Below are 26,379 nucleotides of genomic sequence, written 5' to 3'. Positions count from 1 at the left end.
CGTTTGGATGCATATGCGTATCTGGCGGAGCCCTTGGAGATGACGTTCGGAAGGTTTCACTTTCGCGTCGAGAAGGAAGGATCGTATCGTGTCGAAATTCCGATTTCGTCGGGATCGTCGGCGATCGATTCTGAATTTTCAAGCTACTCATCATCAACCGAGTCAGAAGAAGAAACTTCGGCAACACGTTACGTCAGCATCAGAGCAAGAGAGAAACTCGCCAAGATCTTCAGCAACACATCGTTTGAGTCATCTGCGGACTCATATATAAGCGATGGCTCAAGCGATGTCGACAGTTACGACTTCATCGACAAATCTATCACAGTGGGCAAGGTCTTCATCAATCTCAACAATGATGTCACCAAACCCAACATAGATCGGAGTACCAAATATCATCAGATTTATGCTATCGACAATCAAGAGGAAACATCAGAGGCTTTCGACGATTTGGGTAATCCTTTTGTCGATCCCTCAGATCTAAGGAGAGGTATGGGCACTAAATATGTCGGGCCCACACCACGCGTCGAGTTCAACTTCCACGAGCAGCTCTGGGATAGAGCGGCAAAAGCCCTAGATGGTTCGGAGCCAATGACGACAACAGCTACAGCTCAAGAACCGCAAGCTTATCAATATAGGCTCGCACGAACTGCTCGAGAAATAGAAAAACGGACGAGATGAGTTGAACAGGAGAAAGGAGGCAGCTACGCATCCAGCAGGAGAAGGGCAGATCTAAGTGGACAATCTAGAGTTTCGGGTGACAGCCACAGGGAGGCTCGGAGCAGAGGAAGATCAAGGCTACAACACATACCCGAAGCAGAAAGAGAGCACTTGGTTCAAAACCTCGACATGTCCTTTATGTCGATAGATACAAGAGGAAATATTATCCCTAAGACACCAGAAGCTGGGTATATGGCGACACAAGCCTACATCCTCGCATCCAGGCCACCCCCAGGAGATCCAAGGGAAACATTATACAACATGGCGTTAGCAGGGGTTGGAGCTATGGGGACAGCGTTCGTAGCAACACCTCCCGAAGGAGCGGCAAGACAAAATAGTCCTCGACCTGCAGCGGCAACGACGGCGTACTCGAAGGACCAAGCGGAGCAAGAGACACAGGAGCACAAGCAAGGGTCGATAGAGCGAGACAAAGCGAAGGGATCATCGGCAATCCCCGGAGCTTAACGACGAGGATATGTGCGGCTTGCCGTGCTTCACAAGGAGAGTACGAAAAACTCGAGTCCCGTCAGGATTTAAGTTGCCCGATCACTTCAAAAAGTTCGACGGCCTCGCAAGATCCGGAGGATCGGCTAATTGATTACCTCGAGACGGAGAAGTTAACTGGAGGAACTAGAGCAACAGCCATGCAAAGTATTCAGGTGCACTTAAGTGGGGCCGCACGATCTTGGATCAAAAAACTTCCGCCAGGGTCTATCGACAGCTGGGAAAGTTTCGAGGACGTATTCGTCAAAAACTTCAGGTCCACGTGCAAAAAACCTGCGTCGTTAGAAGAGCTGAGAGCATGTCGACAGAAGCCAGATGAGTCAATGAGAAAATACATCCAAAGGTGGAACATCATAAAAAACTCGGCGAGAAAATATATCCGACGAGAGAGCAATAGATGCGTTTGTCGCAGGAATTAGGCGTGGAGATTTTGTCGAGGACTTGGGAAGGACCAATCCAAAAACAGTATCCGCGTTGATGGAGATAGCAAATAGATGGGCAGACGGAGAAGACGCTGTCCACAATAAACGACACAGGTCGCCAGAGGAGGACCGTGGTCGAAATTATCAATCGAGGCGACGATTTCCTCGGCAGTATCCAAACTATGATGCCCCAGGGCAAATTTCGGCAGGATTTCGGGCAAACACAGGAGGAAACAACAGAGATGACTATCAGAGAAGCAATGAGCAGCGAAGCGATAATAGGGACGACTCCCGCAACAGACAAAATAGTGGGCCGAAGTTTCCAAGACCTTTCGTGTCCCCCGAAGAAATGCTGAACGGACCGTGCCAGATGCACTTCTTCCTCGACAGCAACGGGAAAAGACAGTCAGGGCACCTGCAGAAAGACTGTCGAAATTTTCAAGCAATGTTCAGATACGCAGAAAATGCTCACGCTCGAGCAGCGCAGAGAAACCCTCGGGAGCCTAGGAGCGAAGTTCACCTACCGCCACCTCCCGCGATTACAGACGACAATCGGCATCAGCTCAGAATAGCGGCAGCACCTCCACCACCACCTTACGTTGATCCCAACTCAAACGGAGCGGTGTCGATGATTCAGAAGGGAAGGCCGTCCAACAGAACTCAAAAAGTAATCTCGAGACAGGTGTTTATGGCAGAAAAAATGTATCAACACCCGGATTTTTAAGTCCGAATGCCTATTATGTCATACATCGCAATCCCAGGAATATTGTTGTTGCGAGGCATAATAGTTAAGTATCACAGTCATCATTCATTACAAACCATAATGTCTTACAACTTGGAATCACATGATCCATATTACACGAATAGTTGATCTATTGATCAACGAACAAACACAAGTTCATAGCGGAAGCGTAAGATACAAGGACTCTCTAGTCCACAGGCCAACGCTTGACGTTAGAAGCTCCTAGTTGTGGTAGACGTCCCGCTGGTCGTCATCCTCGTACTCGCTGCTCGGCTTCATAGTCCGGCCATTTGAATAGCCAGGGACAAAGCCGTGAGTACTTTTAAGTACTCGCAATCTAATACTAATGTAAGTACTAAACTTGCTATTGAAGTGTTCTAAGCTCTAAGGTTATTTGCATAAAGCCAATTTTATTTGATAAACCTTTTTGTAAACAACTCCTCATGTGCTAACTAACTCAAGTGGGAACATTAGTGTCATTCCCACAACTCAGTTGTGATTCAAAACCCAAGTCACCGTTCAAGTTCAAAAAGATGTAAATTCTGATGACGGAAACAAGTATGGCCTTTCCAACTGTCCATGACCGCGGACGCGGCTATTCGAATAGGTTTACACTCTGCAGAGGTTGCACACTTGTGCCACAACATTTGATTACATCCGTCGTGGATAAAACCCCGAATAATCGTAACTCGATACGCGGATCATCAACCATAACCTTTCACTTACATATCCTAGTATAGGCACCTCTCCCCATGAGCTTGGCCTCCCGGTGAAAACCAACTGTTAACCCGGGAACCGCACAGGGCTTGGGCCGGACATTCACCTCGTTACACGTCATTTCTCATCGTTTCTTTTGTTGTAGAGGCAGCCTTCAGCCTAACCCCGATGACGCTTGTTTAGAGGGAACCCATACTAAGATACATAAATTTCCAGCTAAGCCTTACCCATAATCAGGTATTGTGGGGGTACTCAAAAATTTGGAATGGTATCGCATCCAACTCAATCATCAGTTTTTATCCAAAATCATCAAGTCAAAAATCATGTCATATTCACCTTCAAAATCTTTCAATGGAAATGACTCATCATTCCAAGGTTTTCACCATCATCATTTCATAACACATGTTCCCATCTAGAGTAGTCATTTTTAGTATTTAGCACTAGCCACTATGTATGAGGGGTGCTAAGTATTTGCCTTGCTTCTAGGCTAAGTTTGATACTCTTGTACTAATCCAATACTAACCAAGTGAATCATGAATCAAAAAGTACTTTGATAAAACAAAAGTAAATAAAGCTTGTAAAGTAAAACTGGGAAATAGGATCATAAGCATAAAGTAAATGGGGTAATGCCTTGCTCATGGTGAGCTTTGCACTTTGCAAGAGTATTATCTTGCCTTGGTTGGGAAACTGGTCAAAGTGGTCTTCTTCTTCCTGGAAGTAGACCTCCTCCTCCTCCTGGTACTCTTCGGTACTAGCGTCTAAAATACGAATACGGAGTACACAATCATCACACCAAACTAATTTACTAAACTATGCACAACCATGGTTCACATACTTAAACTAGCATCACATATTACTATTTAAGTTGGTGGATGTGTTTTTCTTAATATTTAAGAAAAATAATTTCCTCTCATACTAGTCTTAATGTTACTTTGAATTATTCAGAGAAATGATTTCCTCTCATTATCTTATTAAGATTTAATTTCTCTTATGCATAATATGTGACCTAGGTTGACCCAAGTCAACCTCTTCACACTTATCATTTGGAGAAAAAGATTTAAATGAGGTGAGCACCTCATACCATTTAATTCTAGCATATCAAAGATTTAATATCACCAACAATTCATATGGGACCTAAATAACCAGAGTCTCCACTTCACTTGGAATTGGTGGTGACAAGATTTAAATGAGGGGAACTCCCACATGATATTTCTTAATAGTTTTGGACAATATCTTTTACTAGAAAATAGCCATAAAGTCATTTAAATCAACTAAACCATGATCATTCAAAGTAAGCATGGCATATTTTTGTAGAAACAATTAGTATAAGTGAAATGTGAATTATTGGAGGTGGAATTAACTGAAAAGCATTTATGGTTGATTTTTAAGAATTATTATAAGACAGAAAAGTCCCTGCCTTGTTTATTTTGTCATTTTAATTCTACAAAAGATCTAGGGTTCTATCCAGTGGCATTGTGTAGATAATTTCATAAGGTTTCCAAAAATATAAAGTTTGTAAAATTTGGCCGAGTAGATTTGTCACAATTGGATTTCAAAGTTTGCATCAGATTGTGTATTTTATCTAATTTCCAATTTTGAATTCAAAAAGGTGGGCTTGCGCGGGAAAACTTAACGGGCTAGGCAGAGAGAGAGGGAAATGGGCCGGCCCAGTACTGCGTCCAGCGCAGCGGGCCAGCTGACAAGGTGGGGGCCACCTGTCTGTGAGCTGTAACGCCCGAAGCGGTACGGGGAGAGGAGAGCCGTGCGATTAGAACGCGATCGCACGGTCGAGAAGCGTCGTCGTCGACGACGAGCGAGGGACTCACTGGCGGCGGCGGTAGGGGGTCGGCGAGCTCGTCGGAGCTCCGGCGGTCGTCGGAGATGTGCGCAGGTACGTTGTCGAGGGCGAGGATCTCCCTGGTAGCAGCAGCTCGTCCTGGGGTGGCCTCCTGCTCCGGCGGGCTCCGTGTACTGGCGGCGGCGGTGAGCTTGCGATTGGAGGCCTCCGGCGAGTAATTGGTGGAATTGAGAGGTCGGGGAGAGCTGTGAGGAGGTGGGGAAGAAGTTGGCGTGCTCAATTTGGGGCGCGGAGTGCCCCTTTTATAGCGGCTCCGAGCCAGGGCGGGCGGTCATGGTGACGGTGGCTCTGGCGCGCTCCCGTCGATCAACGGCGTGGGCGAGGTCATGGGCGTGTCCAGGCAAGCTCAGGGAACGTCACGGCGAGCTCCGAATAGCGTTCGGTGGTCAAGCACAGTGGGGTGCGTCACGCGTCCGTGGGGTACAGTGGCGGCTGGTCGTGGACGCGGTCGTCGTCCACGGCGTTCCCGCGGCCTCGTGCGCGTGTCCAGGCGAGGCAGGGCTCCGTGGTGCGTCTACTGGTGGTGAGCGTGAAGGCGGAGGTGACGCAGGGACGCGGGGCGTCGTCACGCTCTGGGCGTCCAGGGTCGGCGCCAGGCGCGCTCTGGCGCGGCATGGACGTGTCCTGGGCGCGTCTGGGCGCGACGTTTTCTACTAGCTGCGGTAAAAAAATTCGTCGAGGCAGTGTTGGGTCGTGCTCAGGTGAGTGAGAGGGAGGTGAATGACAAGGTGATGCAGGCTGGATTGGACCAGAAGAGGAGATGGCATGAAGTGGCATGCCATGCCACGGCATGGCATGGTTTGGGTTGTTTAATCCAAACCAAGTCCAGTGCAAGTGGTGAGGTTGATGTAGTGAAGTGAGAGGGAGACTCCAGGGTGCAGAGAAGCCAGGTTGGACCAAGTCCAAGGTAAAAAAATGAGGTATGGGCTCAGATATTTACCCTGCCTGCAATGTGTTCGACAGAATGCCCGCAAGAAAATTATTTTCGAAATTTGAAATTCTTTTTGGTGGGTTGAAATCATATATTAAGTGGAGCATTTTGGTGTTGGTGGTGGTCAAAATGGATTTGATATGCAAAATCACATTTTGCATATGATCTTAAATCCGTGAGAAAGTTCCAACTTTGCTTGCTTGCCATTTGAAATTGGTGAAGATTTTGGGGTGATGGTTTTGGGCAAAGTTGTAGTGCTTGATGTTGTCTTGGATGAGGTGAAAAGAGTTGACAAAGTTTAGAAGTGGAAAGAGGAAAGCCAGGGGCTCAAAGTGGCCATCGAGTTAAAAATGACACAAGTGACCATATTGCATGTATGTTGGAATTTGAATTTGATTTTGGTTTTGGTTGAGTTTCTTCACTTCCAAAAGTATTTAAAAGTGTTTAGTAACCATCTTCAACCAATGGGGCAAGCCAAAGTGGTCTAGGTTAAGATTTGCAAAAATGGCATAGGCCTTATGTGAGAGTAAAAAGGAATTTTGGAAATTTTTTTATATTTCAGTTTTATTTGGCTAGGGGTGATCAAGAGATCATTGCTAGGGTTTTAGAATGAGAGTAACACACATAAACAAGCATCATGGCAATAGCACACTCAAAATAATTAATAAGGTGATCTAATATGCATAGTCCTATATGATGGAAAAAGTTTTTGTTGGCTTCAATTTTTGGGTTCTTGAATTCTCATTCTTGTTCATTTCATTTAAAGTTGGGATGTTACAAACCCTTCCCCTTACAAAAGATCTCGTCCCGAGATCTAGAGAAAACTAGGTACTAAAGAGATCTGGGTATTCCTTCTTCATGTCTTCCTCGCGTTCCCAAGTTGCTTCTTCTTCGGTGTGATTACTCCATTGTATCTTTAGGAACTTGATACTTCTGGTGCGGGTGGTCCTGAATGCTTCTTCAAGGATGCGAATAGGCACTTCGCGGTAGGTTAGATCCTGGTTGAGATCAATGGCTCTGTGGTCGATGTTCTTGAATACTTCGGTCTTTTCCGGTACTTCTAGGCACTTTCTAAGCGAGTGAGATGTGAAACACATTGTGTACGGCGGACATCTCTTCCGGCAGTTCCAACCGATATGAGACTTCTCCTCGGCGACTCGGAATCTTGAATGGTCCGACATATCCGGGGGCGAGCTTTCCTTTGAGTTGGAATCTCCGCATTCCTTTGAGAGGTGAGACTTTGAGATACACAAAATCTCCGATCTCGAATGTCATCTCTCGGCGTCTCTTGTCGGCGTAGCTCTTCTGTCTTGATTGGGCGGTCTTGAGGTATTCGCGGATCTTGTGCACCTTCTCTTTGGCTTCGCGGAGGATGTCGGGGCCGAAGACTTGGCTATCTCCGACTTCCGACCAGTTCAGAGGGGTACGGCATTTCCTTCCGTACAGGGCTTCAAAGGGGGCCATCTGTAAGCTGGCTTGGTAACTGTTGTTGTAGGAGAATTCTGCGTAAGGTAGGCAATCTTCCCATTTGGATCCATACTCTAGCACACAGGCTCTCAACATATCTTCCAGTATCTGGTTGACTCTCTCGGTTTGTCCGTCAGTCTGTGGGTGATAGGCGGTGCTGAAATTCAGACGGGTTCCTAGTCCTTCATGCACCTTCTGCCAGAATCTTGAGGTGAATTGTGATCCTCTATCTGACACAATTGACTTGGGGGTTCCGTGCAGGCTGACTATTCTGGATATGTATAACTCAGCTAGCTTTGGGCCTTGGTATGTGGTCTTGACAGTGGCCTCGAGTGCTGCTATCTTTGCGCGGAGGCGAGTGATGGTGGCATCCCTCTTCGCCCGCTGCTGGCGGAGAGTCCTGCGGTCATTGGCGAGCATCTTGATGGCGTCGCCTTGCTCGATGATGCGGGCGTGAGTCCGGTTGGCGTACTCACGGGAGTGGTCGAGATCCCGCCGAGTGTGATACGAGCATGAAATCGAGATGCTCCACATGGTGCTTCAGTGCCGGGTGGGATGGCATGTCCATGGGCTCTCCAGCAGAGTTACGCCTCGCGAGGTGAGAAAAGCGAGGGTGGTTGAGTGCCTCCCCGCTCATCCCGCACAGGCGTGCGAGTCCCTCCTGAAGGGCGCGGGCAAGTCCGTCCAGCCAGCTTGCTCTCCATGAAGGAGAAGAGGATCCTCTCGAAGTGGGAGGCTCCATCTTGCCCCTCAAATCCGCAGTGATGATCCACCGCAGTTCGCCTCCCGGCTGGTTCGCGATCTGGGCTCCGTGGAACTCCGGGTGCGGGCGACCAAGGTGGTCGGACAGGGCGTTGAGGTCGTGCTCGAAGATCAAGCTTCCCCCATTCCCGAGCTGGTAAAACTTCGTGTTCACGGGCTCTATCTGAAAGTGAAGTGAAGGATTTAAGTTAGAGAAGTGAACAAGTGTGGCAAAATTTTAAGTATTTTTCTAAGGAAGAACATGACTTCTTATTTTTCCAAGGAACTTAAAGAGAAGGCAAAGACTTAAATTTTTCAAAATACTTCTTTCCTTTTTGAAACTAAATTTTTCGTAACGTCCATTTCTAACTAGGGTCTCCTAAGGTCAAACAATGGCTCGATACCAACTTATCAACACCCGGATTTTTAAGTCCGAATGCCTATTATGTCATACATCGCAATCCCAGGAATATTGTTGTTGCGAGGCATAATAGTTAAGTATCACAATCATCATTCATTACAAACCATAATGTCTTACAACTTGGAATCACATGATCCATATTACACGAATAGCTGATCTATTGATCAACGAACAAACACAAGTTCATAGCGGAAGCGTAAGATACAAGGACTCTCTAGTCCACGAGGCCAACGCTTGACGTTAGAAGCTCCTAGTTGTGGTAGACGTCCCGCTGGTCGTCATCCTCGTACTCGCTGCTCGGCTTCATAGTCTGGCCATTTGAATAGCCAGGGACAAAGCCGTGAGTACTTTTAAGTACTCGCAATCTAATACTAATGTAAGTACTAAACTTGCTATTGAAGTGTTCTAAGCTCTAAGGTTATTTGCATAAAGCCAATTTTATTTGATAAACCTTTTTGTAAACAACTCCTCATGTGCTAACTAACTCAAGTGGGAACATTAGTGTCATTCCCACAACTCAGTTGTGATTCAAAACCCAAGTCACCGTTCAAGTTCAAAAAGATGTAAATTCTGATGACGGAAACAGTATGGCCTTTCCAACTGTCCATGACCGCGGACGCGGCTATTCGAATAGGTTTACACTCTGCAGAGGTTGCACACTTGTGCCACAACATTTGATTACATCCGTCGGGATAAAACCCCGAATAATCGTAACTCAGTACGCGGATCATCAACCATAACCTTTCACTTACATATCCTAGTATAGGCACCTCTCCCCATGAGCTTGGCCTCCCGGTGAAAACCAACCGTTAACCCGGAACCGCACAGGGCTTGGGCCGGACATTCACCTCGTTACACGTCATTTCTCATCGTTTCTTTTGTTGTAGAGGCAGCCTTCAGCCTAACCCCGATGACGCTTGTTTAGAGGGAACCCATACTAAGATACATAAATTTCCAGCTAAGCCTTACCCATAATCAGTGTATTGTGGGGGTACTCAAAAATTTGGAATGGTATCGCATCCAACTCAATCATCAGTTTTTATCCAAAATCATCAAGTCAAAAATCATGTCATATTCACCTTCAAAATCTTTCAATGGAAATGACTCATCATTCCAAGGTTTTCACCATCATCATTTCATAACACATGTTCCCATCTAGAGTAGTCATTTTTAGTATTTAGCACTAGCCACTATGTATGAGGGGTGCTAAGTATTTGCCTTGCTTCTAGGCTAAGTTTGATACTCTTGTACTAATCCAATACTAACCAAGTGAATCATGAATCAAAAAGTACTTTGATAAAACAAAAGTAAATAAAGCTTGTAAAGTAAAACTCGGGAAATAGGATCATAAGCATAAAGTAAATGGGGTAATGCCTTGCTCATGGTGAGCTTTGCACTTTGCAAGAGTATTATCTTGCCTTGGTTGGGAAACTGGTCAAAGTGGTCTTCTTCTTCCGGAAGTAGACCTCCTCCTCCTCCTGGTACTCTTCGGTACTAGCGTCTAAAATACGAATACGGAGTACACAATCATCACACCAAACTAATTTACTAAACTATGCACAACCATGGTTCACATACTTAAACTAGCATCACATATTACTATTTAAGTTGGTGGATGTGTTTTTCTTAATATTTAAGAAAAATAATTTCCTCTCATACTAGTCTTAATGTTACTTTGAATTATTCAGAGAAATGATTTCCTCTCATTATCTTATTAAGATTTAATTTCTCTTATGCATAATATGTGACCTAGGTTGACCCAAGTCAACCTCTTCACACTTATCATTTGGAGAAAAAGATTTAAATGAGGTGAGCACCTCATACCATTTAATTCTAGCATATCAAAGATTTAATATCACCAACAATTCATATGGGACCTAAATAACCAGAGTCTCCACTTCACTTGGAATTGGTGGTGACAAGATTTAAATGAGGGGAACTCCCACATGATATTTCTTAATAGTTTTGGACAATATCTTTTACTAGAAAATAGCCATAAAGTCATTTAAATCAACTAAACCATGATCATTCAAAGTAAGCATGGCATATTTTTGTAGAAACAATTAGTATAAGTGAAATGTGAATTATTGGAGGTGGAATTAACTGAAAAGCATTTATGGTTGATTTTTAAGAATTATTATAAGACAGAAAAGTCCCTGCCTTGTTTATTTTGTCATTTTAATTCTACAAAAGATCTAGGGTTCTATCCAGTGGCATTGTGTAGATAATTTCATAAGGTTTCCAAAAATATAAAGTTTGTAAAATTTGGCCGAGTAGATTTGTCACAATTGGATTTCAAAGTTTGCATCAGATTGTGTATTTTATCTAATTTCCAATTTTGAATTCAAAAAGGTGGGCTTGCGCGGGAAAACTTAACGGGCTAGGCGAGAGAGAGGGAAATGGGCCGGCCCAAGACTGCGTCCAGCGCAGCGGGCCGGCCGACATGGTGGGGGCCACCCGTCCGTGAGCCGTAACGCCCGAAGCGGTACGGGGAGAGGAGAGCCGTGCGATTAGAACGCGATCGCACGGCCGAGAAGCGTCGTCGTCGGCCGACGAGCGAGGGACTCACCGCGGCGGCGGTAGGGGGTCGGCGAGCTCGTCGGAGCTCCGGCGGTCGTCGGAGATGTGCGCAGGTACGTTGTCGAGGGCGAGGATCTCCTGGTAGCGGCAGCTCGTCCCGGGGTGGCCTCCCGCTCCGGCGGGCTCCGTGTACTGGCGGCGGCGGTGAGCTTGCGATTGGAGGCCTCCGGCGAGTAATTGGTGGAATTGAGAGGTCGGGGAGAGCTGTGAGGAGGTGGGGAAGAAGTTGGCGTGCTCAATTTGGGGCGCGGAGTGCCCCTTTTTAGCGGCTCCGAGCCAGGGCGGGCGGTCATGGTGACGGTGGCTCTGGCGCGCTCCCGTCGATCCACGGCGTGGGCGAGGTCATGGGCGTGTCCAGGCAACCTCAGGGAACGTCACGGCGAGCTCCAAACAGGGTTCGGTGGTCAAGCACAGTGGCGCGCGTCACGCGTCCGTGGGCACTGTGGCGGACGGTCGTCGACGCGGTCGTCGTCCACGGCGTTCCCGCGGCCTCGTGCGCATGTCCAGGCGATGCAGGGCACCGTGGTGCGTCTACTGGCGGTGAGCGTGAAGGCGGAGGTGACGCAGGGGCGCGGGGCGTCGTCACGCTCCGGGCGTCCGTGGTCGGCGCCGGGCGCGCTCCGGCGCGGTATGGACGTGTCCCGGGCGCGTCCGGGCGCGACGTTTTCTACTAGCTGCGGTAAAAAATTCGTCGAGGCGGTGTTGGGTCGTGCTCGGTGTGAGTGAGAGGGAGGTGAATGACAAGGTGATGCGAGGCTGGATTGGACCGAGAAGAGGAGATGGCATGAAGTGGCATGCCATGCCACGGCATGGCATGGTTTGGGTTGTTTAATCCAAACCAAGTCCAGTGCAAGTGGTGAGGTTGATGTAGTGAAGTGAGAGGGAGACTCCAGGGTGCAGAGAAGCCAGGTTGGACCAAGTCCAAGGTAAAAAAATGAGGTATGGGCTCAGATATTTACCCTGCCTGCAATGTGTTCGACAGAATGCCCGCAAGAAAATTATTTTCGAAATTTGAAATTCTTTTTGGTGGGTTGAAATCATATATTAAGTGGAGCATTTTGGTGTTGGTGGTGGTCAAAATGGATTTGATATGCAAAATCACATTTTGCATATGATCTTAAATCTGTGAGAAAGTTCCAACTTTGCTTGCTTGCCATTTGAAATTGGTGAAGATTTTGGGGTGATGGTTTTGGGCAAAGTTGTAGTGCTTGATGTTGTCTTGGATGAGGTGAAAAGAGTTGACAAAGTTTAGAAGTGGAAAGAGGAAAGCCAGGGGCTCAAAGTGGCCATCAGAGTTAAAAATGACACAAGTGACCATATTGCATGTATGTTGGAATTTGAATTTGATTTTGGTTTTGGTTGAGTTTCTTCACTTCCAAAAGTATTTAAAAGTGTTTAGTAACCATCTTCAACCAATGGGGCAAGCCAAAGTGGTCTAGGTTAAGATTTGCAAAAATGGCATAGGCCTTATGTGAGAGTAAAAAGGAATTTTGGAAATTTTTTTATATTTCAGTTTTATTTGGCTAGGGGTGATCAAGAGATCATTGCTAGGGTTTTAGAATGAGAGTAACACACATAAACAAGCATCATGGCAATAGCACACTCAAAATAATTAATAAGGTGATCTAATATGCATAGTCCTATATGATGGAAAAAGTTTTTGTTGGCTTCAATTTTTGGGTTCTTGAATTCTCATTCTTGTTCATTTCATTTAAAGTTGGGATGTTACAAAATGCCTCCACCAACAGTTGAGTACCTCAATTGGTCAGGGCAAGACATCGGCTTCACCATAGCGGATCACCCGCAGCAAGTTCCTCGACTGTGGCGGTCAGGCACTTATTCGCCAGGCAGCTATTGCGGGTTTCGACGTTTCTCGAGTATTCATAGATGGTGGCAGCGACTTAAACCTTATGTATGCGGATACATTGAGGAAGATCAACATATCCTTAGCAAACTTGAAGCCAACGGACACAAGGTTCCACGGCATCACACCGGAGAAACCAAGTTACCCATTGGGAAAGATCAACCTCGACGTTCGGTTCGAACCCGAGAAAATTATAGAATCGAGAAACCGGAGTTTGAAGTCGTGGATTTTCCATCACGAGTACCACGCTTTGTTGGGACGACCGAAGCATATGCTAGATTTATGGCAGTACCACACTATACATACCTGTTGTGGAGATTGCCTGGACCCAAGGGACCAATCACGGTCAAAGGGAGTTTCGCCTTAGCCGATAAGTGCGACAAGGATTTCCATCGGTTATCGAAACTTTCGGGATGCAAGCCGAGTATTTGGCGTCAAAAACCATGACCGATTACGACGTATCGCCGTACGTTGGAAGGCCAAATAAAGAATCAACTTTCAACACAGAGAAAAATTCTAAGGAGGTGCAGATTCACCCGACAGACCCAAAAAAGACGACGTCCATTGCAAACAACATGGATATCGCATAGGAAAGCGCGATCGTCGAGTTCCTCCGTGAGAACTGGAAAATCTTCGCATGGTGTCCAGCTGACATGCCAGGAGTACCCTCCAACTAGCTTCCCCGGGTTGTGTCATCTAGTCATCCTATTCAAAAGAAACATGATGTTCAGCTTTAGTGAAGATTTAACAAATATGGATAGATCAAAAACTGGCATAAAACAGTAACCAGATCAACGGAATGCACAATGATCAGTATGCACAACACATACAATGATCCATCACGACATAACAAATTATCCATTACGTGCTTTGCGAAATAAAATAAAATTGATCTCACTAACATGGTACGCAAGCATCTTACACATAGCAAGGATTTAGACAGCAGCAAAACAAATATACAACGGTATAATTCACATGATTGCAAATTTGGTACAAAAGTAGCAAGGATTTAAGGCTCATTTACCCCCAGCCTATACAGGAAAGACAAAAGGGAATCAGGTTCTAGCCAAGCCATCTGTGGCTATTTTCATTATTACAAAGAGAGAAGAACCATATTCATATTCAGAATAGGAAAACTGTGTGCATAACTGAACCGAAGCACATGTGTGAAGTGAAGTGCAGAAGTGAACCAAACCCAATACAACAAGTAAGCAGGCATTGACCCCTGAAAATTAAAACTAAACTCGAGATTACAATAAGACAACCTTTCAGGTTTAGTTTTCATGTTGGAATCCAACTAAGCCTGTATGATGCGCAAAATGTTACAGAACTCGAATTTGCACAACCAGATCAGCCACAAGGCTATGTAAATCAACAGGAACACGCACAGCTGCATAATCGGCAAGCACCAAAAAATCCTCTGCTAGCTCAAAATATTTTTCCATGTAACGTACAGAGATTAGTATGAAAAGTAAACAGAATGCCAATTAGCTGAGATATCACTAACTTGCAGCAGCTTAAATCCTCCTATCTTTAGCAATAAACCACACCATTGAGCACATATCGAGCATGTGCAACAACCATACATGCATATTGAACCACTAGGTATGGGTTGGAGAATAAAAGCAAGATTACCTCAGTGCAACGGTAGTTGAGTGTCCCTCCTCGTGCTTGAGGCAGCCCCAGGGCGAGCTGCAGGTCCTACCCTACGGCGACATCAGTAGCTGGTGAACTCATCGGACGGATGTTGCGGCATCATGTCGCCAGAGGCAGCAGGCCGGGGAAGGCACCGGCAGCACATCTCCGAGCAGCATGAACTCAGGGAGGCCGGCACTGCATAACTAGAAACGCAAAAATTACCTCTTTAGAAACACAAAAATTAGAAGCATCCTTTACAAGTATACTAGAAGCAAAATTGAAGGCAAATTAACAATGGAAGGAACGAGAGAGAGAGAGAGAGAGAGAGAGAGAGAGAGAGAGAGAGAGAGAGAGAGAGAGATGCTACAGTAGTAAATAGCACAAATTTAAATAGCATGTCATCAACCTAAAAACATCCAGGGTAGTCCTGGATTATTTGTTTATGCAATTCATGTAATAAACAAACAAAGACAAGTGTGTGCAGATTTTATCGACGACGCAAGGATATCAACCTAGCTGCTGCTACAGCAACAACAATTAGCACAAAGCCTTAGGAAGATTGTAAAACCGTCAATTGATAAAGTATTGCATGCCCTTTACAGCCTGAAACATGGCTACATGATTTTTTCAGTACAATTTCAACTGAAAATGTTGCCATCTTCATCAAGATTCAATAATGTGGTAGCACGATACAAAAGTAAAAGTAACAGCAAGCTAGATAGATAGATCGGGGCGAGCTACTGAGCCTACCGAGTAAATCAATCCTGGGGAAACAACCTAGGCTATAGCACGGCAGGAAGAGGGGGGAAAAGAGAGGACCTTCAGGTTGGTGGGTGTCGTGGTGGTCGGGATCGATCTTGGCGAGCCGGAGACGCCCAGCTGCAGCAGCTCAAGCGCGCTGTCCTTCCGTGCCGGCGACCACACACAATCAGGAGTTGGGTAGACCAGCCATCACCTCCTTTTCTGCACGGGAACTAGCTTCAGCAAGATGGAATCGAGGTGTGGAGGAGGGGAGTGGAGGCGAACATGAGCTTACAATGGCTGGCGAGCTTGACGTGGACGCCGTGGAGGAGTCCTGCTGCTGCTTCTGCTTGGGCCCTGACGTCGTCATGGACGCCCAAGGCAGGTGCAGCTCCGACTGGACGAGGGCCTCTCCTTGCTCCGGTCGGCGGCGTCGGCGAGTGCCAGCACCGGGCGGAGTTCCTCGACGCCGAACCAGCAGCCGCTCCTCTAGGGTTTCGCGGTGGCGCGGAGAGGCAAGGGAGGCGCGGGGACTGGGGAAGAAGGGGAAGGTGGTGTGGTAGGAGGCTAGGGCCTGGGGCGGCAAGGACGGCGAGGTGGCCGGCGGGAAGGAGGCGGCGGCGCGGGGACAGACCCGAGGATTCGTGGCTGGGAATTTGGGAAAGGAGGGGAGCGGAAGGACAAGAATACTGAGTTGACGACCCTGATCACAGGAGAGCCCGCTCCCCCGCTCCCCTAACCCTAACCCCTCCTCCCCCCCCCCCCCCTCGCCCCGCCGCCGCCGACGGTCGCCGCCGGGCCTAGCCCGTGTGGTTGACGGCGGCGGCGAGGCTCCCTCCTCGTGGTCGGCTGGCGGAGGGCCTCGGCGCCCGCGCGAGCGGTGCCCCTCGCGAGCATGGCGATGGCGCCCGGCGGCAGCGCGGCGGCGGGCGGCGGCGCGCGTCGGTCGGCCGGCCGCGGGCGGAGCACGCGGCGGTGGGCGCTCGGGCGGCGGCGCGCCGGCCTCTCGCGCGGCCTGGGCGTTCTCCGGGCGGCGCAGGTCGCAAGGCCTAGGGTGGACTCGGCCGGCCGGCAGTGGCCCGGCCTCGTTTCGAGCCCCTCGCGTGGCCCCTTTGCCGCATCTTGCGATGCCGGCAGCCGGGTGGTTGCTGGCCGCAGATCTCGCTGCGGCTGTCCTTCTCCGCCATTCTTCGGATCCGGTGCCCGCACGAGTCGTGGTGGCCGTGGGCAGCCCGGATCCGTGGAGGTGCTTTCTCACCCGGTGATCCGCGTGGTGCGGATGCCGCCGAGGTCGGCTGTCGTCCGTTCGGGAGCGGATGTTCCGCGTAGGTGGTGGCTCTCGGTGCTCGTTGCGGTCCGGCGGCGCGAGGAGTTTGGTCTCGAGGCGGCGGCCTTGGTCGGCGGGAACCTTGTCGGGTTGTCGGGCGAGCCAGAGGTTCTGGTGCTGGTCGTTGGCCATGGTCGTGCGGGCGACGTGGTCGCGGCGAGCAGCTTGTTGTGGCGGCGGTTCGGTTGACTTTCGAAATCCCCCGGCTGCCCTCGCCCCGCCTCGCTCCGGCCAGCCCCGCCCCGCCCCGCTCCGGCCGTGCTCGCGCCGCCCCCGGCGGCGCTCGCCTAGCCCCGCCCCGACTGCAGTTCGTCGGAATTTAGCCGGATTCCGGCGAGGCGAATCGCAAAAGCAGTTAGATTTTCTGAAATTTCAGCCCGCCACGAGTGGGGGGTTGGCCTGTATTTGGCCTCCCACCCCGCACAAGTAAGGGGCGAAGGCCCACCCCGTAATCGAAACCAGCAAAAATCGAAGCAGGGGCCGTTTTTACGGGGCCTGCTAGACGGCCGGGTAGAGCTCAAACCCGTATTTGGTCCAGTGTGGAGAACAACCTTAACTTTCTCAGACTTGTTCTCTACACATCTGCATACAATCAGCAAGTATGTACATTCAATTAATGGTGTAATGACATCACAATGCAGTATACACCAACCTCAAAACTACAACATGGTGGCGATCCGTTTTAGTTCCGTTCAGTTCCTTCAATGTAAGGTCCGTATATTTCAGCTCACAAGCAGTTTGTCGCCCAGCTCCTTGCGGTAGAAGTGGATGAGACCTGCGCTGTCAATCGTCTGCAGCTTATCCTTCAGTATCTTTGTGTAGTGGTCATCCCTGTCCTCCAAGCTTCTCATTAATTCAACCTGATAAGCCAGAAACGCATGATCTATCAGAAATCTGTGTGCCCTGAAGGAAAATTTCGAGAATACAACAGTGGAAGGATAATTCGCCGCAGATGTAAAACTTGCACATACCTGTCTCTGGAATGACTCGAATTCATCAAAGCTGAGGGAACCGTCACTGTTTGCATCAAGGAGATGCATCAGCGCCATCGCATCCTCACCCTCTGCACCGAGATCTTCCATCACCTCTGTGAGCTCCTCGATACTGATCCTTCCGTCCCCATTTTTGTCTAGAAGGCAGAAAACCTGGTTTTTGCACTCGCCTCCCTGGTGATCACTGGCTGGGAGGTCACGAAGGCGCAGAGCTGCTAACTCTGCCGCGGCCAACATAATAGCCTTAAGTCTTTTACCCTGCAAAAAATGGAAGTGATGCATATTCTTAATCATGCCCACAAATAATCTTTTATTTTATTCGCAAGAAAAGGTATAAGGATGATGTTCCAAAACTTCAAGATAAAACCTTATTTCATGATCCAACTAGTAGTCAGTGTATCAGTTGGGAACATATACCATCTAAGTTGTAAGCTCTGAACTAATCCAGGGACAACTTCAGCAGATCCTAAATATGTTATCTTAAGACCCAGGGACAACTTCAGTAAGAAGGCTCATATCCAAGATCTATTCTAGGCATATCTTGGAGAAAGCAACATTATACATAACCCATCAAGCCTATGTTTTTAGATACTTTGGAAACTTGGTTAGATAAAACAGCTTACCTATTATTCAGTGTCTTGCTAGGTCCATTTGGGTGTACTCTAAAAGAAGTAACAGATTGAGAATTAGGCAGATGGGTTACCTCTCCAGGATCAGTAAGACCACCCTTGTAGAGAGAGTGGGACGCTTCTCCACCAATAGCAATCCTGTGCATCTCCTTGGTGCGTATTTGTATCTCCATAAGCGGCCTCGTCTTCCCAGGTTCACTTACATCGATTGCCACATGCAGGCTCTGGTAGCCATTTCTTTTTGGCTGTGTGACATAATCCTTTGTCCTTCCTGGCACTTCCTTCAACAGAGCCCGAATGATTTCATGTGTCCTGTGACAGGCCCTGGGCCCCCAATCAGATAAACCACCATCGCATCGAGGGTCCAAGATTATCCGTAGACCAAGTATGTCATTTACTTCTTCTGGTTTCCGGCCATCTTTTACCAACTTCTTCATAGTACTGAAACGGCTTTTGTATCTCCCTTCGACTGAGATAGCCTGCACAATTTTGTTTAGCTCATCATCGGATTTCAGTGCCTGAAGCAACTGTGCCTTGTATGCCTTTATCAAGAGCTTGCACTCGGCTTCTCGATTCCTCAACCATTGGTCGACATGGTCATATGACTGAGGAAACAAGTACCTAAATGAAAGATCCTCTAACTCTAGCGACAGATTACCAGCACCGACAGCATGAGCAAGTGGAGCATATATCTTCATTACTTCAAGAGATTTAATCCGCTGAAGATGCTTGGGGAGGTACTGAAGATGTCTCATTGTATCGAGCTTCAGAGAAAGCTCCAAAATTACCGCCCGTATGTCATAGTACGAAAGAAAAACTTTCTCAGCGTGCTCGCACTCTCATCATCCAATACATCAACCTTAGAAGGAGCAACCTTAAGCCTTAAGCTCTCGTGCAGTAAATCCGCTATGCCGATCCCAATTTGAGCCTCTACATCCTGCATGCTTATAGTTCCTGCATCAAGCGCTTTCCTCAGTATGCCGGCTGACATAACTTCAGCATCCATCTGCTCACATGCATACAATCAGAACTAAACATGACAGCTTAAGAGCAGATAGATAAACCTATTCATGCTTAACTGCATTATGGCACAAAGCAGTGCAAATATATCTTATGAATCGCCAATGGAGGAGAGATTAGAAATTGGTAAAAGAGCTGAATGGTAAACCAAAGGATAACTTGTCCAACAAAGGTTCTGACCAAAAGTACTGTCAGAGGATAGTGTCTTCAACTCATGAGCAATAAAACGGAAACCAAACAACAGCAGTCAATGACATAAAACTAAACAAGCATATTTTTGCCCTCAGTGTAGAAGGTCGTGTTACTGGAGTGTGGAAAAATGATGGCAATTACTGCCGTGGCTGGAAAATTGATTTTCCTTTGGCCTGCCTTCTAATTGCTGTAAACAATATTATCCGGTGACTTCTTTGGTTGCATTCAGCATCAAAACACCGAAGTGTACGGGAATATATTTCAGAAGGAGTTCAGTTAATTCGGGAGTCGCTGACATTAAAATGGAGGGAACTTATCCATCTCAATGATGGAATGAACTCATGCATATACTAAAGAGTAGCCAAATTCGGGGAATCAGACAATCCATGGTCAAGTAGGTAGGCACAGTTCTTGTTTCGAGTAGCAAACACGACACTCTCATAAAGGAGTCGGACATGAACAACAGCCAAGAATGCCACAATTAAGAGGTTAGTTCATATGAACACGAAATCCAATCCGTACCTGGAGGTCGGCGAGGGTCGCGGCCACCGCAAGCGCTCGCGTGAGAGCCCGGCCGCCGTCGCCGTCACGGAGGGCGGGGAGGGCCAGCTTGAGCGCGCGGAAGAGCAGGCGCGATGAGGAGGTGGTCGCCAGGCCCTCCCCCATCCTACCCGTGAGCTCGTTGAACACGCCCACAAGCTCCGCCACCAGCCGCCCTCCTCCCTCCGCCGGGGTCGACAGCGACGACGAGGAGGAGGTGGACGGAGCGGACGAGGAAGAGAAAGCAACGGAGGCAAGGAGGCGCAGGCGGTGCGAGTTGGGGCGTGGCCGCAGGCCGAGGCCCAAGCGGTGCCGGTGCTGGTGGCGGCCGGCGGGGACGGCCGCCGCAGCAGCGGTCGCGGCGGTCGCCATGGAGTGGGGCCCGGTCCTCTCGGCCGTGGATGGATTGCAGGCCACTGGCTCGCGAGTTGCCACGTCGGATTTCTTCTCCGCGCGGGAACAGACGGGGATTTTTTGTTTTTCAGTTTATACCCCAAGTGCAGTTCATATTTTGTAGTACCTTTTTTTTTTAAATGGGGAAATATCACCCCAGTTTCTGCATTAAAGGGATGCACACGATTTTTTATTAGATTATTCATAACACCTTACAAAAAGAATTATAAAAATCGAATCGAAGCCACCAAAACTAACGACAACTCGCTAATCCTACATCACCGATGAGGGGGGTCAATGAACACAACACGATAGATTCCAGCTTTAAAATGTCCAACTTTAAATTAAAAAAAGCCCTTAGATTCCTTACAAGCCACAACACGATAGGGAAGCCAACACAGTTCAACACAACACGATTACGTGGCCCAAAGCGGAAAAACAAACTAGCTAGGGAAGGAGCTCGTGACGCGACTATCTGAAGAAGATGAAAAAAAATGAAATCGTGTCTAGAAGGAACTAGACACTTTTTTGATATAGTAGGAACGGGACTTGGCGTGACAATTCCGAAATTCGTTCCTGACAGGAATCGAACTCCGGTCATTGGAGTGCGCTACTGCGACCCCGACCACTGGGCTAAGCCCACGTTGTTAATGGTTTGCTTGAGAAGCGGCCGCCACTGCTGCATAAACAAATTAGCTTTACAAAAATAATCAGCAGGTTGACAAGGAAAAGTGGCTTCAATAGAGAGATTATTTATTGTAGTCCAGAGCTTCGAGCTCTGAGTTACGAAAAGAATCCAAATGAGCTTCCTTACTTCGCCATGAAGATTATGGAGAATTTGGGTGAATTGGGAGAAGGAGGCAGGGTTCCATTGAACCCTGGACATCTCCCTAATGTCACTCCACATAAATTTAAATTTGGCTAACACACAGTTTAAAAAATATGGTCCGCGTTTTCAATTTGACCACACATGACACACTATCTATTAGTCGGCACATGCCTCTTCTTGATATGTTTCACTTGAAGGGAGCCTATCGGTAGCAAATTGGCAAGTAAAGATGGAAAATTCAATTTGGCTCCCGGGTGCGTATGCTCCCTCAACCAACAAAACACATTTTGAAGTGTGGAAAAATTTTGACAAAAAATTCTACATGTACATCTCCATAATATATATGCATGCGTCAAGTTTCACGAAAAAATAATATTTTTTGTGGCCTATGTAAAAAAGAGAAAACTTATCCTGTGAAAAGCATTGTTTTCAGCACCGAATTTTGTCTTTTTTACACACGTCACATGATAAGTTCATTTTTTATGAAACGACTTTGTGAGCGCGTAGCACGTGAAAATGTACGTGCGAATTTTTTGTTTCAATTTTTTTGAAATTTAAAATTTGTATAAGATGTATTTCAAAATATAGGAAGCATATGCTCCCATGTTCCAAAACACCACTCCCAAGTAAAGATTCTAATCTTAAGTAGAAGCGTGGTTGACCAAATAGTCTTGGCAAGGGAGAATGGGCTGCCCTGACACATAGCTTTGTATTGTGGTGCACCCGAGTTTTGCCCAAATGGTTCTAGGGCGCAATAAATCCTATCTTTGTTATCATTGGGTGTGAGCACCTGGATCTCTTCTAGGAGAAGGTCCCATTGGGCCCTTCCATCGTCCACAAAGGTTCTACAAAACCTGATATTCCACGCACCTCTACGGAAGGATTGAACAATGGAAGCATCCAACTCAGAACAAGTGTCAAACAAGAGTTGAAACCTTGTTCACGGAGGGCTCTCCCCTATCCACCAGCCAAACCGTCACTGGATTCTCTCAGCATTTCCCAAGATGAAATTGGTTCCTCATTTAAATAGGTGTTTGATCTTGTTGAGGTTGTGCCAAAATTGAGATCCACCAACAGCCGATGCAAAGATATCAATTGCACTCGCGTATTTGTCCCAAAGCATGTGACACTAAAGATGGGGTTTTGGCTCTTCTGAGAAGAGTCTCCGAATCCACTTAACATAAGTGCAATGTTGAAGAGTTAAGAGTTAAGGATACCTAAGCCTCCTAGATCCTTCGGCCAGCACATGTTTGGCCACTGTACCATATGGTACTTATGTTTATCCCCGACCCCCTCCTTCTAGAATCTGGCTAGGTTCTTGGTAATACCTGCATGAGTTCTATTATCTAGCAAGAAAAGACCCATCAAAAATCGAGATAGAGAGGAGTTAGTAAGTTTTAACCTCGTAGCAGAGGACATGAAGCGTCATTGCTAGCGCTCCACCCTATGGCCAACCACCTGCACTAAACCATCCTACTTAGTCACTGGCAATTTCCTATCTGCAACGGACATTAGCGACTCTCTCTCCAATGTTTTTCCTATGCTTTTCAAACTAATTTAGGCCTTTGATTTATAATTTCATATTTGACAGCTTCAATATTTTTATTCTTTGGACATACTACTTTCACATGTTGTCCATGGACCCAGGAATTATATGCCTTCTCGTGTGTTGATGGCATGCAAGAACACATGTTCATCATAGCATAAATTCTGGAAGTATTCTCCCAATTGTTATATCGATCCTAAGGAAGAACTTTGGCAAGTGTTTATGATGGGTATTTCTATCACAACCAATGTGTCACTAGTCTTGATTGAATTGAATGGAAGTGTTGAAGGTGAATTTGGTGAGTAGAAATGAATTATTGGAATTATTTTGAGCATAGTTGAAAAGTAAATAGCACAAAGAGAGTAATATAATGTATTAGGAGTTTCTATGAGATGAGAGATTAGGCATGGAGATAATTAGTTCATGATGAAGTGTGTCAAATGGATGATATACGAATGAAATAATATGTGATTGTAACTCTTTATGTTAGGATACAAGTAGGCAAGCAACCCTTGAATAATATTCCTCCTCCATGTCGGGATTGAAAGATATTATTGTCAACACAATAATTATGGTAGTGAGACCATACCAATGCATTATGGTTAAAGGCTCCTCACACTACCTGAAAAAGGGTTAGCACTGACGGCCGTGTTTTTTGCACTGCTGACGGTGAGGCCAACGCCACCAGTATACATCCACTAGTAATGTGCACCACTGACGGGCACCATATAGGTCGCTAGAAACACGTATTCGTGACTACCAATTTCAGAAACAAGCGTCATCGGTAGGCATCCGATTGACGAGGCGGGGATTCACAGTAAAGTACCAGTGAAAGCTACATAACAAAATGGTAGTCAGCAAAAGCCATATCTGGTTGGATTGGAAGACTAATCCCGTCAATTCTAGATATTCGGTGGCACACTCGCTGTATCGACAACCACCAAATGTGAAGGCATTAGTGACACACTAGTGAAATAATCATCCGCCATTAGTAGTGTACCTATGACATGCAATCATTGACATAGGCATCCTCAATGGGCCTGCCGAAGATGGTACCCGGGGTTTACTGAAGGCCCACAGGTCGAAGAATATGAAGTTCGGGAGCTCAATTAGTCGTTAAGGAAAGATAGAGTTGTATTAGGAAAGTAGAGATTTGTAACTTTACGGGTTGAACTCAGAGAGTCTTCCAGAATCTATAAACTTGTGTAATACGAAACCCTCGGCTCCGCCTCCTATATAGGTGGAGTCGAGGGACAAAGAGAGGATCGAATCATTGTCAACACAACCCTAGTTTTCATAAGCAGTCGAGTACTTTTCCGGCTGAAACCCTGGAGATCTACTTGCCCTCTACTTCCAACAAAACCCTAGTCTACAACTTGTAGGCATTGACAAGTTAATCCCTTTTCAATTGGCGCCGTCTGTGGGAATTAGAGGCGACAAGGAGCTGATCTCGATGGCACGTTCAAGATCGTCGACTTCTTCGGTAGCAAGCAACGCGATGGATAGAGGTAAACGGATCAAAACTGATCTAGTCGATTTTGTTCCTCACTCGCCCTCCCGTTTGAATGCATATGCGTATCTGGAGGAGCCTATGGAGATGATGTTCGGAAGGTTCCACTTCCGCGTCGAGAAAGAAGGATCGTATCGTCTCGAGGTTCCGACTTCGTCGGGACTGTCGATGGTCGATTCTGATTTTTCGGACTCGACGTCATCAATCGAGGCAGGCGACGAGGAAATTTCGCCACCATGCTTCATCAACACTATGGCAAGCGAAAAGCTCGCCAAGATCTTCGGCGACATGTCCTTCGAGTCGTCTGCGGACTCTGATATAAGCAGCGACTCGGACAGTGCTGCTTACGCGTGACGGGTCTTGCAACGGCGCCAGAAAAGTAGCTCCTTGTGACGGTAAATCACACGTCCGTTGGGAACCCCAAGAGGAAGGTATGATGCGTATAGCAGCGAGTTTTCCCTCAGTAAGAAACCAAGGTTATCGAACCAGTAGGAGATGAAGGCCACGTGAAGGTTGTTGGTGAAGGACTGTAGTGCGGCACAACACCAGGGATTCCGGCGCCAACGTGGAACCTGCACAACACAATCAAGATACTTTGCCCCAACTTAACAGTGAGGTTGTCAATCTCACCGGCTTGCTGAAAACAAAGGATTAAACGTATGGTGTGGAGAATAATGTTTGCTTGCAAAGAACAACAGATAACAATGATTGCAGTAGGTTGTATTTCAGATGTAAAAGAATGGACCGGGGTCCACAGTTCACTAGTGGTGTCTCTCCAATAAGATAAATAACATGTTGGGTGAACAAATTACAGTTGGGCAATTGACAAATAGAGAGGGCATAACAATGCACATACATATCATGATGACTACTATGAGATTTACTTAGGGCATTACGACAAAGAACATAGACCGCTATCCGACATGCATCTATGCCTAAAAAGTCCACCTTCGGGTTAGCATCCGCACCCCTTCCGAGTATTAAGTTGCTAACAACGGACAATTGCATTAAGTACTCGTGCGTAATGTAAACAATACAAATATCCTTAGACAAAGCATTGATGTTTTATCCCTAGTGGCAACAGCACATCCACAACCTTAGAACTTTCGTCACTATCCCAGCATTCAATGGAGGCATGAACCCACTATCTAGCATAAATACCCCCTCTTGGAGTTACAAGTATCAACTTGGCCAGAGCCTCTACTAGCAATGGAGAGCATGCAAGATCATAAACAACACATATATGATAGATCGATAATCAACTTGACATAGTATTCCATATTCATCGGATCCCAACAAACACAACATGTAGCATTACAATAAGATGATCTTGATCATGATAGGCAGCTCACAAGATCTAAACATGATGGCACAATAGGAGAAGACAACCATCTAGCTACCGCTATGGACCCATAGTCCAAGGATGAACTACTCACGCATCAGTCCGAAGGCGGGCATGGTGATGTAGAGCCCTCCGGTGATGATTCCCCTCTCCGGCAGGGTGCCGGAGGTGATCTTCAGAACCCCCCGAGATGGGGTTGACGGCGGCGGCGTCTCAGGAACTTTTCTCGTATCGTGGCTCTCGGTACTAGGGTTTTCCGATACGAAGGAATATATAGGCGAAGAGGCAGCGTCAGGGGAGCCAGGGGGTGGGCTCCCCACACCTGGGCGCACCAGGGGGGGCAGGCCGCGCCGCCCTATGTGGTGGCCCCCCTGCTGGCCGCCTCCGACTCTTCTTCGCTGTTCTGGAATCCTCCGTGGAAAATAGGGGCGTGGGCTTTTATTTCGTCCAATTTCGAGAATATTTCCTGTGTAGGATTTCTGAAACCAAAAACAGCAGAAAACAGGAACTGGCGCTTCAGCATCTTGTTAATAGGTTAGTACCGGAAAATGCATAAAAATGATATAAAGTATGAATAAAACATGTAGGTATTGTCATAAAACTAGCATCGAACATAATAAATTATAGATACGTTGGAGACGTATCAGACAACATCGACAGCTTCAACTTCATCAACAGATCCATTATTGTTGGAGAGGTCTTCGCCGATCTATATG

General features: G+C 47.0%; 1 long non-coding RNA gene and 1 pseudogene across 1 annotated transcript; both read right to left on the bottom strand.

Annotated features, from left to right (window-relative positions):
- Positions 1-13,543: 13,543 nt before the first annotated feature.
- On the bottom strand, positions 13,544-15,719 carry LOC124646619. Its single transcript, XR_006986395.1, has 4 exons — positions 15,639-15,719; positions 15,422-15,565; positions 14,600-14,805; positions 13,544-13,669 (listed from the first exon to the last, which is right to left on the bottom strand). It is a non-coding gene; the product is annotated as an uncharacterized LOC124646619 (long non-coding RNA).
- Positions 15,720-17,198: 1,479 nt separating this feature from the next.
- On the bottom strand, positions 17,199-20,430 carry LOC124646618 (annotated as a pseudogene).
- Between the last annotated feature and the right edge of the window lie 5,949 nt (positions 20,431-26,379).

This window comes from Lolium rigidum, chromosome 4 (genome assembly GCF_022539505.1).
Source record: "Lolium rigidum isolate FL_2022 chromosome 4, APGP_CSIRO_Lrig_0.1, whole genome shotgun sequence".
Lineage (NCBI taxonomy): Eukaryota > Viridiplantae > Streptophyta > Magnoliopsida > Poales > Poaceae > Lolium > Lolium rigidum.
Note: the sequence above shows the minus strand (reverse complement) of the source record. Positions and strands in the feature narration are given on the sequence as shown.